Here is a 12,591-nt window from a genome sequence, read left to right as displayed (position 1 = left end):
ATTCCATTTATTTTAAAAAAAATTTCTTTTGAAAAAATTCTGGCTTTGTTTCCTCCAGGAATTCTGTTAAGTTTGTGGCCAACCTGTGATTTTCTTTGAGGTACTGCTTGTAGACATTTTGGAGTCATTTTCTTTTTTGATGTCTTGATCATCCCTACCACCATTATGCTCATTATGGTATTGTTCTTTGTTTGTTCATTCTTCTCTCTTCCTAGCTTTAGGGTACTTCTGTGGTACTTCTAGATGGAATATCTGGGCTGGTATTTGTGAAGACTGTGTATTTTAAAATCAGCCAGAGTCAGGAATTCAGGTTAGGGGAAAATCGTCAGTCTTTATTCTCAGTGAAGAAAGATCGGAGGTGGAAGAGAATGGGCAATAGCAATGTGTGTAGCTGAGTCAAGAAGCTAGCTAGACCAGCAGCCACACGACCAGCAGCTAGGAGTATGGAACCTAGGCCAATCTCTCCCAGCTTCTCTTCCTGTCTCTCTCTGCCTCCACCCCTCAAAATCGTCATTTCTTATACAACACATCAGGACTTGCACAGAGAGTGGGCAGGGACCATTCTTTATCCAATCATGTATATTAATAGAGTATAGTCCAATTACTATTTAGCCTCACGTACTTGGGACCTCAGTGCATCAATTCAAACCTCAGCCCATTACAGGTACTGTTGCTACTTTTTGAAGTTGTCAGGTATTATTATATTGTTCCAGGACTTAAGGACAGTCTGGATATCTGCAAACTCTTTGCTCCTAAAGCAAAGGAGGTCTTAGTCCAAGACAAAGTTTGTTTGCTGCTTGCCAGTGTGGGCACAGCTAGTTTTTAACCTGGTGAACAAGAAGAGATGCTGCTGGACTGTACCCCTATCAGCCAGTTGGCAATCTCTATTGGCCCAAAGCAGCACAATTGAAGGTAACTCTTTTGTTTCGGGATTCCTGCCCTAGTTATTTTTCTGCAGGATGAATTAGATGTTGAAAGTGAGACCCTGTATTATCCCTGAACTCTGAGAAATACCACTGTTAATACAGCTTCTGGCTTTTAAACTTCTTTCTGTTTATACTCATCAGTGCCTTCCTCCTTTGGGACTTCAATTACTCTGTTTGTGTCCCCTATTAATTTCACCTTAGATCTGTGACCTGGGAGTAGGAAGTGGACAACAAAACTGCCTGTTGACACTTGTCTTGACAGTGTCCTGGTATGAGTTTGGGAATGCTCTGTATGACTCTCTGGTTTTTGTGTTCAACTTCTCCCTGGATTCTGAATATTACCCTTTCTCCAGTGTTTCCAGATCATTCTGTTTGTATGCTTAGCTAGGCTGGACAAGTGGGTCACTATGGCTTTTTCTTGATTTTATCATCAGGATCCGGTCTAGTGTATTTCCTAGATCTGTTAGGAGGATTTTGTGGAGACAAGATCACAGTATTGTTTCCTGTCAGTCTGCCCAAATTGGCTCTGCCTCCCCCTGTTTCTGAAGAAGTATCATCATCCTTCCTATATCTCAGGCTTGTAACTTCATTATTATCCTCATCTTTTCAATTTCTTGCATCACATATCCTTGCAAAATTGTGCTGTTACCTCCATAAAATTGCTTGCAAATGATTTCTTCTCTTGTTCGGTCAGCTACCCCCTTGGTTCTTGTTTATCTTATTTCAACAGCCTCTTAGTTGGTCTTCCTGCATCAAATCTTTTCTTCACTGCAATTCATTCCATCCACTACTAGTCTAAAGTAATTTTTTTTCTTGAGCAAAGATCTGACCAAATCACTTCCCTATTCAAATGACTCAGTAACTTTCATTTTCCTCTAAAATAAAACACAGCCTTCTCTTTTTTCTTTTAAAGCCCTATACAATCTAGTCCCAACCAATTTTTTGGCCATATTATATTTACTCCCCATCTCATTCCCTGTGATCCAGTCAAACTTGCTTTCTTTCCATTCTTCACACATGATATACTCCATCTTACATCTTTATAACTTTACATTGAGTATCCCACTGCCTGGAATGTACCTCCTTCTTACTTTTGCCTCACAATTGCTCTCTTCCTCTAAGACACAGTTCAAGTATTATTCTTTGTATGAAGCCTTTCCTGATTCCTTAACTTCTAGAGTCCTCTCTCAAATTTTCCTATATTTAACTCTTTGGGATGTATATATTAATTTTTATTGATGCCTTATATATTTACATATGTACTTGTCTCTTTTATTAAAACAAACTCCTTGGGAGCAGGGATGGTTTCCTTCCTTGCATTTATATTCTTAGCATTTGGGAAAGTGCCTGGCACCCACAAAGTAATCACTTAATGAGTACTTATTGATTATCTTAAAAGTCTAGAATATTCAAAAGCAATTACATAAATGGTTTTCATTTATGATACAAGCCTCCAGTTCTTTGGTTTTCTTAAGATTTCCATGCCTGATATTATTCCTCAGTAATTTTCCATGACTATATATATATATATATATATATATATGTTTTTACAATATCAGTCTAAGTAAGTCTGTTTACAAATCAAAACATTTCAAAAATTATATTTTAACTTATTTTGTTAAACATTTCCCAATTGCATGTAAAATTAGCTTCATTTTAAAAAATGTCAAGTCCATAATTCTCTCTCCTCCTCACCTCTCCCCCATCAATTGAGAAGGCAATCACATGTGTAATATCAATTGCATATGTGAAATCATGCAAAACATAATTCTATGTCATCCATGTTGCAAATATACACAAAGAGAAAGAAAAATAAAGAAAGTTTAAAAAATACTTCAATTTGTACTCAGAGTTTATCAGTTTTCTCTTTGGAAGAGCATAGCATTTTCATCATGGGTCCTTTGGAATTGTCTTAGATCATGTCTTGATTTAAGTGCTGGGTCTTTCACAATTGGTCAATATTCGTTTTTAATTTATTTTATTTTTTAAAATTAAAGCTTTTTATTGTCAAAACATATGCATGGATAATTTTTCAACATTAACTATTGCAAAACCTTGTGTTCCAAATTTTACTTCCCTTTCCTCCACCTTCTTCCCTAGGTGGTAAGTAATCCAATATATGTTAAACATGTTAAATATATTAAATCATATATATATATATATATGTTTACACAATTATGCTGCACAAGAAAAATCAGATCAAAAAAGGAAAAAAATGAGAGAAAACAAAATGCAAGCAAACAACAAAAAGAGTGAAAACGCTGTGTTGTCCACACTTGGTTCCCACAGTTCTCTTTCTGGGTGTCGATGGCTCTCTTCATAAGATCATTGGAACTAGCCTCAATCATCTCATTGTTGAAAAGAGTTACATTCATCAGAATTGATCTTGGTATAATCTTGTTGCTGATCTCCTGATTCTGCTCATTTCACTTAGCATCAGTTCATGTTAGTTTCTCCAGGTTTCGCTGTAATAATCATCCTGCTGATCGTTTCTTACAGAACAATAATATTCCATAACATTGATATACCATAACTTATTCAGCCACTCTCCAGTTGATGGGCATCCACTCAGTTTCCAGCTTCTTGCCACTACAAAAGGGGCTGCCACAAATACTTTTGCACATGTGGGTCCCTTTCCCTTCTTTAAGATCTCTTTGGGATATAAGCCCAGTAGAAATACTGCTGGATCAAAGGGTATGTACAGTTTGGGCATAGTCCTTTGGGCATAGTTCCAAATTGCTCTCCAGAATGGTTGGATCCATTCACAATTCCACCAATGATGTATTAGTGTCTCAGTTTTCCCGCATCCCCCCCAACATTCATTATTATCTTTCCCTGTCATCTTAGACAATCTGAGAGGTATGTAATGGTACCTCAGAGTTGTCTTAATTTGCATTTGTCTGATCAATAGTGATTTAGAGCACCTTTTCATATGACTAGAAATGTTTTCAATGTCTTCATCTGAAAATTGTCTGTTCATATCCTTTGACCATTCATTATCAATTGGAGAATGGCCTTTATTCTTATAAATTTGATATTTTAGAAATGAGGTCTTGAATATAAAAAATTTTTTCCAAGTTTATTGCTTCCCTTCTAATCTTGTCTGCTTTGGTTTTGTTTGTACAAAAACTTTTAACATGATTTAATCAAAATTATCTATTTTGTATTCAATAATGTATTCCAATTCTTCTTTGGCCACAAATTCCTTCCTTCTCCACAGATCTGAGAGGTAAACTATCCTTTGTTCTTCTAATTTCTTTATAACATCACTCTTTATGTCTAAATCATGAACCCATTTCTATCTTATCTTGGTATATGGTGTTAGGTGTGGATTAATGCTTAGTTTTTGCCATACTAATTTCTAATTTTCCCAGCAGTTTTTGTCAAATTGTGATTTCTTATACCAAAAGTTGGGGTCTTTGGGTTTGTCAAACACTAGATTCCTATAGTCATTAGCTGTCCTGTGAATTTTGTCCTGTGAATATAACCTATTCCACGGATCAACTACTCTATTTCTTAGCCAGCACCAAATGGTTTTGATAACCACTGCTTTATAATATAGTTTTAGGTCTGGTACAGCTAGACTACCTTAATTTGCATTTTTTTCTTTAATTCTCTTGAAATTGTTGACCTTTTGGTCTTCCGGATGAACTTTGTTATTACTTTTTCTAGCTCTATAAAATAACTTCTCAAGAGTTTGATTGGCATGACACTGAATAAGTAGATTAATTTAGGTATTATTATCATTTTTATTATATTCATTCGGCCTACCCATGAGTACTTGATATTTTTTCCGTTGATTAGATCTGACTTTATTTGTGTGGAAAGTGTTTTGCAATTGTGTTCATATACTTTCTGACTTTGTCTTGGCAGATAGATTCCCAAATATTTAATATTTTTAAAGTTATTTTAAGTGCAATTTCTCTTTGAATTTCTTGCTGCTGGACTTTGTTGATGATATATAAAAATGCTGATGGATTTATTTTGTATCTTGCAACTTTGCTAAAGTTATAAATTGTTTCTAGTAGTTTTTTGTTAGTTTGGTTATTGATATAGTCAATTATGATAATAGTTTTCCTAATATTGAACCAACTCTATATGCCTGAAATAAATCTTACTTGGTAATAATGTATTGTCCTGGGGATGACTTGCTATAATATCTTTGATAATATTTTATTTAAGACTTTTGCATCAATATTTATTAGGGAAATTGGTCTATAATTTTCTTTTTCTGTTTTGACCCTACCTGATTTTGGTATCAGCATCATATCTGTCTCATGAAAGGAATTTGGCAGGACTCCTTCTTTCTCTATTTTTTCAAATAGTCTTCATAGTATGGGAATTAATCATTTCAAATGATTTGTAGTAGTTTGTAGTACTCACATGTAAATCAATGTTTGTAGTATTCAAATGTTTGTAGTATTCACATGTAAATCCATCTGGCCCTGGAGATTTTTTCTTATGGAGTTGATTAATAGCTTATTCATTTTTTTTTTCTAAAATGGGACTATTTAAGTAATTTATTTCCTTTTCTGTTAATCTGGGCAATCTATATTTTTATAAGTATTTCTCCATTTCATCTAGATTATCAATTTATTGACATATAGTTGGGCAAAATAATTCCTAATTATTTCTCAAATCTCTTCTTCATTGGTGGAAAGCTCTCCTTTTCATTTTTGATAATAACAATTTGATTTTCTTCTTTCTTTTTTCTAATGAAATTAACTAAAGATTTATCTATTTCCTTGTTTTTTTTTTCATAAAACCAACTCTTAGTTTTGTTTATTAACTCAATAATTTCCTTAATTTCAATTTTATTAATCTCCCCTTTTATTTTCAGAATTTCAAATTTGGTATTTAATTGGGGTTTTTTAATTTGTTCTTTGTTTTAGCTTTTTAAAATTGTAAGTCCAATTCATTGATCTTCTCTTTCTCTATTTTATGCAAGTAAGCAACTACTTATTTATGCAAGTAAGCAATAACCACTTTGGCTGCATCCCACAAGCTTTGGTACGTTGTCTCATTATTGTCATTTTCTTGGATGAAATTATCAATTGTATCTATGATTTGTTATTTCAAACATTCATTCCTTAGGATTAGATTATTTAGTTTCCAAATAATTTTTGGTCTTTTTCCCCCTGGCCTTTTATTGCATTGTGAATCTGAAAAAAGTGTACTTACTATTTCTGCCTTTCTGCATTATATTTTGAGGTTTTTATGCCCTAATACATGGCTATATATATTTATATATATATATTCCATGAACTGCCAAGAAAAAGGTATATTCTTTTTTGTCTTCATTCAATTTTCTCCAAAGGTCTATCATACCCAATTTTTCTAGAATTCTATTTACCTCTTTAACTTCTTTCTTATTTATTTTGTGGTTCAATTTATCTAATTCTGAGAGAGCAAGGTTGAGATCCCTAAAACTTATATAGTTTTAATGTCTAATTTTTCTTGTAGCTCTCTTAACTTCTCCTCGAGGAATTTGGATGCTATACCATTTGGTACATATAGTTTAGAATTGATATTACTTCATTATCTATGGTATCTTTAAGTAAGATGTAGTTTTCCTTCCTTATCTCTTTTACTCAGATCTATTTTTGCTTTTGCTTGGCATGAGATCAGGATTACTACCGTTACTTTTACTTCAGCTGAAGCATAATAGATTCTGCTCCAGTATTTTATCTTTACTTTGAATGTATCACTCTGCTTGAAATGTGTTTCTTGTAAACAAGAAATTGTAGGATTCTTTTAATCCAGTCTGTCATCTGCTTCCGTTTTATGGGAGAGTTCATCCCATTCACATTCACAATTAAAATTACTAACTGTATTTCCTGCCATCTTGTTTCCCCCCAGTTATACTTTACTCTTTCCTTTTCTCCTTTCTCTCTTCCCCAGTATTTTGCTTTTGACCACCTCCTCTCTCAAACAGCCCTTCCTCCTTTCTTATACATTTCCCCTCCTACTTCTGCATTCCTTTCTATTATCCTCCCATTTTCTTTTCCCCCTTCCCTTACTACTTCCCCACAGAGAAATACAAGCTTCTCTGTGAAGCTAAATGATTCACACAATGCTCATCCCCCTCCCTTTTTTCCCTCAATTGAAAGAGGTCTTTTTTTTTTTTTGCCTCTACATGAGATGTAATTTACCCCATTTTAACTCCATTTTTCTCTTCTTCCAGTATGATCACATTTCCTCCTCTAGTTTCTTTTTTTATATCACCACAATAAAATCAGATTATATCTGCATCTTCTAAATATACCCACAACAGAGATGCAGCTCTCAAGAGTTAAACATATCATCTTCCCGTATAGGGATATAAGCTTTTTAACTTTTAAAAGAAAGTTTTTTTTCTTTCTTCTTTTACCTTTTTATGTTTCTTGAGTTCTTCATTTGAAGATCAGATTTTCTATTCAGCCCTGGTCTTTTCATCAAAAATAAATGAAATTCACCTGTTTCATTGAATATCAATCTTTTCCCCTGAAAGGTAATGCTCAGTTTTGCTGGATAGTTGAATCTTGGCTGCAATTCAAATTCCTTTGCCTTTCAGAATATCATATTCCATGCCCTTTGATCCTTTTAAAGTGGAAGCTTCTAGGTCCTGGGTAATCCTGACTGTGGCTCCTTTTGCTGTGAACAGTGATCTCCTGGCTCCTCTCATTTCGGTTTGTAACAATTCATATAATTCTTTCAAGGAACAAAGCAATAAATTTTGATGAGTCAAATAGGCAATGCACAAAAGATAGACTATACTATTGTAACTACTGGCTCAGTGCCCATAGTTCTAGATTTACATATATGGGTTCAATCTTGAGAGTTTAGCTTGCTCTTGAGGAACTGGGAACTTCTGAATTTGTTTCATATCTATTCATTAGGGATCTTTAGTTCACCTAAAAGCATCAGGCTGACAATAAACATTTAAACATAGAACATATTTATTAAAAGACATGTAAATAACTTGAAACTTCTTAGCTCACTTAACAAGGGAAGAGTCATAGCCCAACTTACAGGGAATGCTGTTTCCTTTTCTCCCATCCTCCAGAAGTTTATTAATAACTCCAATCAAGACTCAGGGCACCAAGTAGTCATATCCTTGCTGGATAACTTGATTATCCTAGAGATAGTCCAGTGTCTGTTGCAGACTCTCTCTCCAGCTGGGCACTCCCTTGCTCTGTTGCTTCTCTTAGTCTGCATTTCTTCTTTTCAAAGGCTTTTGGTCCCCTAGCTATTTAGATGAGCATAGCTTTCTGTATCCAATGAGTTGCCAGGCCTTACTAATTCTACTTTCATGACATTCACCTCCTTTTCCTCATTCACATGAACACTACTCTAATCCAGGCCTACATTACTTTCTAACTCAACTACTATAAAAGCCTCTAGTATCTTTGCTAAGAAAATCCCAGATGGGATCATGGAGTTGGACAGAACGGAAATGACACAACAACAAAAGCTTTCAAGAGAGCACAGTTTAACGTTCTTGTAGGAGGGAGAAGAAGATGATAGCTACAGTGCATATTTGTGACCATAGCTGCATCGAATTGGATTGAATGGGAATAAAGACCTGTGTCATGAGATTGGAAGAATAATTTAGTCTGAAATGGCATATATAGTAGATTATTCACTGAACAGATATCTGGAGTGAGTCAGACTCTACCCAGAAAACCTGGGATCGTAGGAAGAGGAAGTATAATTCAATTTGATATTTATTAACTTATGTAGAAGCAAGGTATGTTTCATACCTTCCAGGAAACATGGCATCTAGACGCAAATTATCATGCAAATTAATAGAAGGGCAGTGTGGTATAATGGATATAGAGAGAATAAGCCTCAGAGCCAGGAAAATTTGGGTTCAAATCTTGCTCTGGCATTCTTTGGCTGAGTAACCTTGGGAAAATCATTTAATCACCGTAGGCAACCCTTTAAGACAGGGATTCTTGACTTTTGTGTGTGTGTGTCATGGACTCTTTTGGCAGTTAGGTGAAACTTAAGAACTCCTTAAAAACTTAATGCTTTTAAATATATAAAGTGAAATACTTAAGACTACAAAGAAAACGAATTATATTGAAATATTGACTTTAGCTAGATTAGCTTAAGAAAGGAAACTGCAATAAGGTAAGATAACAAACATTCAGATCCAACTATTCTGGAGAGCAATTTGGAACTATGCAAAAAAGGGCTATAAAACTATATATAACTTTTGATCCAGTAGTGTCATTACTAGGTCTGTATCCCAAAGATATCATAAAAAAGAGAAAAGGACCCACATGTGCAAAAATGTTTGTAGCAGCCCATTTTTGTAGTAGCAAGAAACTAGAAATCGAGTGGATGTCCATCAGTTGGGGAATAGGCAAATAATCATAGCATATGAATGTAATGGAATATCATTGTTCTATAAGAAATGATGAGGGGCAGCTAAGTAGCGCAGTGGATAGAGCACCAGCTCTGAAATCAGGAGGACCTGAGTTCAAATCTGGCCTCAGACACTTAACACTTCCTAGCTGTGTGATCCTGGGCAAGTCACTTAACCCCAATTGCCTCAGGGGAAAGAAAAAAAGAAATGATGAGCAAGGTGATTTTAGAAAAGCCAAGAGAGACTGACATAAACCTATGCTTAGAACCAAGAGAACATTGTATACAGCAATAAGATTAAATGATGATCAGTGAGAACATTCAAGGCAATTCCAAGACCTGTGATAGAAAGTGGCAACTACATCCAGAGAGAGAACTACAGTGAATGAATATGGATCAAAGCATAGTATTTTCATTTTTTAAAAATTTCTCATGGTTTTTTCCCCTTTAGGTCTGATTTTTCTTGCACAATGTGAAAAATATGGAAATATGTTTTAAAGAATCGCACATATTTAAGCCATATCAGATTATTTGCTGTCTTGGAGGAAGGTAAGGGAGAAAAGAAAAAATTTTAAATGCAAAGTCTTCCAAAAATGAATATTGAAAACTATCGTTACATATATTTGGAAAATAAAATACTAATGAAAATTTTTTAAAAATTGGGGGATATTAAACCATGGAAATATTCAGAAAAATGAATGAAGGAGACAGCAAAACCTGAAATTTGAGAGAAGATAAGTTTGGGACCCATTTAGAGAAGTTTTTTTTTTTTCCCATCTGTAGTAAGAGGTAGACCAGGATGAGTATGTTGATGGAGAAATTTCTGAGAAATAGCTAATTTGAGAAGCTTAAAATTCCCATTCACTTCTAAGAATTGAAACTCATAGATGAAGTCTGGAGAAATAAACTTAAGTCCTTGGTAAAACGGCCTGACTGGACAAATCTACAGCAAGGTTAGAAGTGTGCTAACATCAAGATCAAGATCAAGACCTATCAGGACAGGAGAAGAAAGAGAAACCTAAGAAGAGTAGACCTTGTTCTCCTACACCTAGTGCTTTAGTATACTGACTACAACAAAAATTCTCATCTGGGAGGTGTATGAGCTTGTGTGTGTGTGTGTGTGTGTGTGTGTGTATGAATGTTTATATGTGTATAAAAATAAATACACATTTTCTTAATTATTTCAATTTTATTTCTTTTGGAATCCTATGTAGTTTATTTTTGAAAATAAGCATAGAATAAATACAGAATAAACTAAACATAGAATTAATATAGGATAAAACATTCTGAGAAGAGATCCATGCATTTCACCTGATCCCCAAAGGGGTCTTTGACATAAACAGTTAAGAATTCCTGGATTAAAGGACAAAAATTATGCATTTTGTAAACCTCCACATCTTCATGCTTCTTCTATAGTTGTATCCTTAAGTTCACTGCTTTTATAACTCTTTAGAAAACACCCAAACGTGTTGTATGTTACTTTCAGGGGAAACAAAGGGGAAACCTACAGTTTTCCTCAGCAAGACTTCAGAGTTTGGGGAATGCAGAAAAACAATGGAAATGATAGAGACAAGAATCCTGTAGAAGGTACCACACTCCTGGATCCCAACTTGGCTGGATTGAAGTTTTGGGATCCTTAGGAGAGAAGTCTTGGGAGAAGCAGAATAGCCTATTGAATCGAGTGACTGGTTGTATGGGAATTATACAAGGGAAAAAACTTCATTTTAAAATGTGCAATAAAAATTAGCAAAATAAGAATATTAAATTCTTGAGTTCCAAAGGTATCAAAAATGAAAATCTACACACAAAGAAATAGTTTCCAATATTAAAAATATAAGTTAATTTAGCTTAAAAAAAGCCATTTATATTCCAGTGAATTTATTGCTTTAAACTTTGTGCATGTCATCAAAATATTATATGTATTTATATCCTTCCTTGCTTCCTTCTTCCCTCCTTCTCTCCCTCCTTCCCTCTCTCTCTCCTTCCTTCCTTCCTTCTTGCTTTTGTCACTCTCTCTCCTGTCTGTCCCTGTCTGTCTCCGTCTCTCTCTGTTTCTGTCTCTATCTCTTTTTCTGTCTTGCTGTCTCTGTTTCTCTCTTGACTGGATTTGTGGGAAATATTCCAGCTTGTTGAATTGAAGTATTGGTTTCCTTTAAAAAAAATCTGTGCTTCTCTTAGTGGACATTTCATTAACAGAATTTTAATCATGTTGATGTTACTGTTCTTAGCAAATGGTAATTGCTTCTTAGTAGAGAGTTAAGGAATATCAAAAGATTCTCTTTTGGTATCAAATCCTCTCTCTCTATCACTTACTACCAGATATATACATAACACATTTAAACAGAACGGCTTAATTCTCTTGTGGTACATTCTAATGAAGTTTAGTTTTTATCTAGTGCTTCTTTTTTATTTTCCTAATCTTTCTTCTTTACCCCAGTAGGAGGCAGCATAGTCTGTTGGAGAGTATGGAAATCTGATTATGCTATAGGCTTTTTTTGTGCTACTTCTTCTTTATAGGCACACCAAGATCTCAAGCCTGAATCATTTGAATAGGAAGAGAATGATAACTGAATGACTTTGTGTGCGAGGGAAAAGTTTGTTCTAGAAATGTAAAGAGGAGACCTACTTCTTTCCTGCTTAAAGAGACAAATACCCAATTCTAGACTCTCTGGTGGAGAAAAAGAATAGACTTTAAAAGGCAAACATAAAGGGGAAAACTTGCTCCCTAATATGTCTATCTTTCAAAATTTCTTTTATTTATTCATGTGTCTTTCCCTAAAGAGAGCATGGATCCAGGTATCCTCTCTGGATCAATAAACAATTTTTCCTCTTAAAAGTTCTACAGTCAACTCCATTTCCCACATAGGCATTCAGCATCCAATCATTCTCTCTACTAAAAAGGGTAATTTTATGTAAATGATCTAAGTTTGAGACCAGGTTACATTCCATAAAATAAAAATATCCCTAGTTCTACCTACCTTACAAAATTTTGCAGTAGGAATCAAGTATTGAAAAAAAAAAAGATATACTATGTAAATGTATGGTTTTATTAATTTGGTCTATCTCATTAAAGGTCGTATTGCTTCTTTGGAACTGAGCAATGAATGGAGAATGGTTGAATTGTTTTCATCATATACCTTAGTTTGCAGTAAAAAGATTTGAATACAGATCTAACCCAGTGCTATTGAATGACAGGAACTGCCCTGAAAAATTCCACCAATACCAGGATAGCATTTAAGCAGGAAAAATGCTAGAAACAATATTGTTATACCTTAAACTAGAAGAGGTATGAATGGATGTCTTACAAAGAAAG

The sequence above is a fragment of the Sarcophilus harrisii genome, chromosome 3 (genome assembly GCF_902635505.1).
Source record: "Sarcophilus harrisii chromosome 3, mSarHar1.11, whole genome shotgun sequence".
NCBI classification, from domain to species: domain Eukaryota; kingdom Metazoa; phylum Chordata; class Mammalia; order Dasyuromorphia; family Dasyuridae; genus Sarcophilus; species Sarcophilus harrisii.
This window is presented reverse-complemented; position numbering follows the sequence as displayed.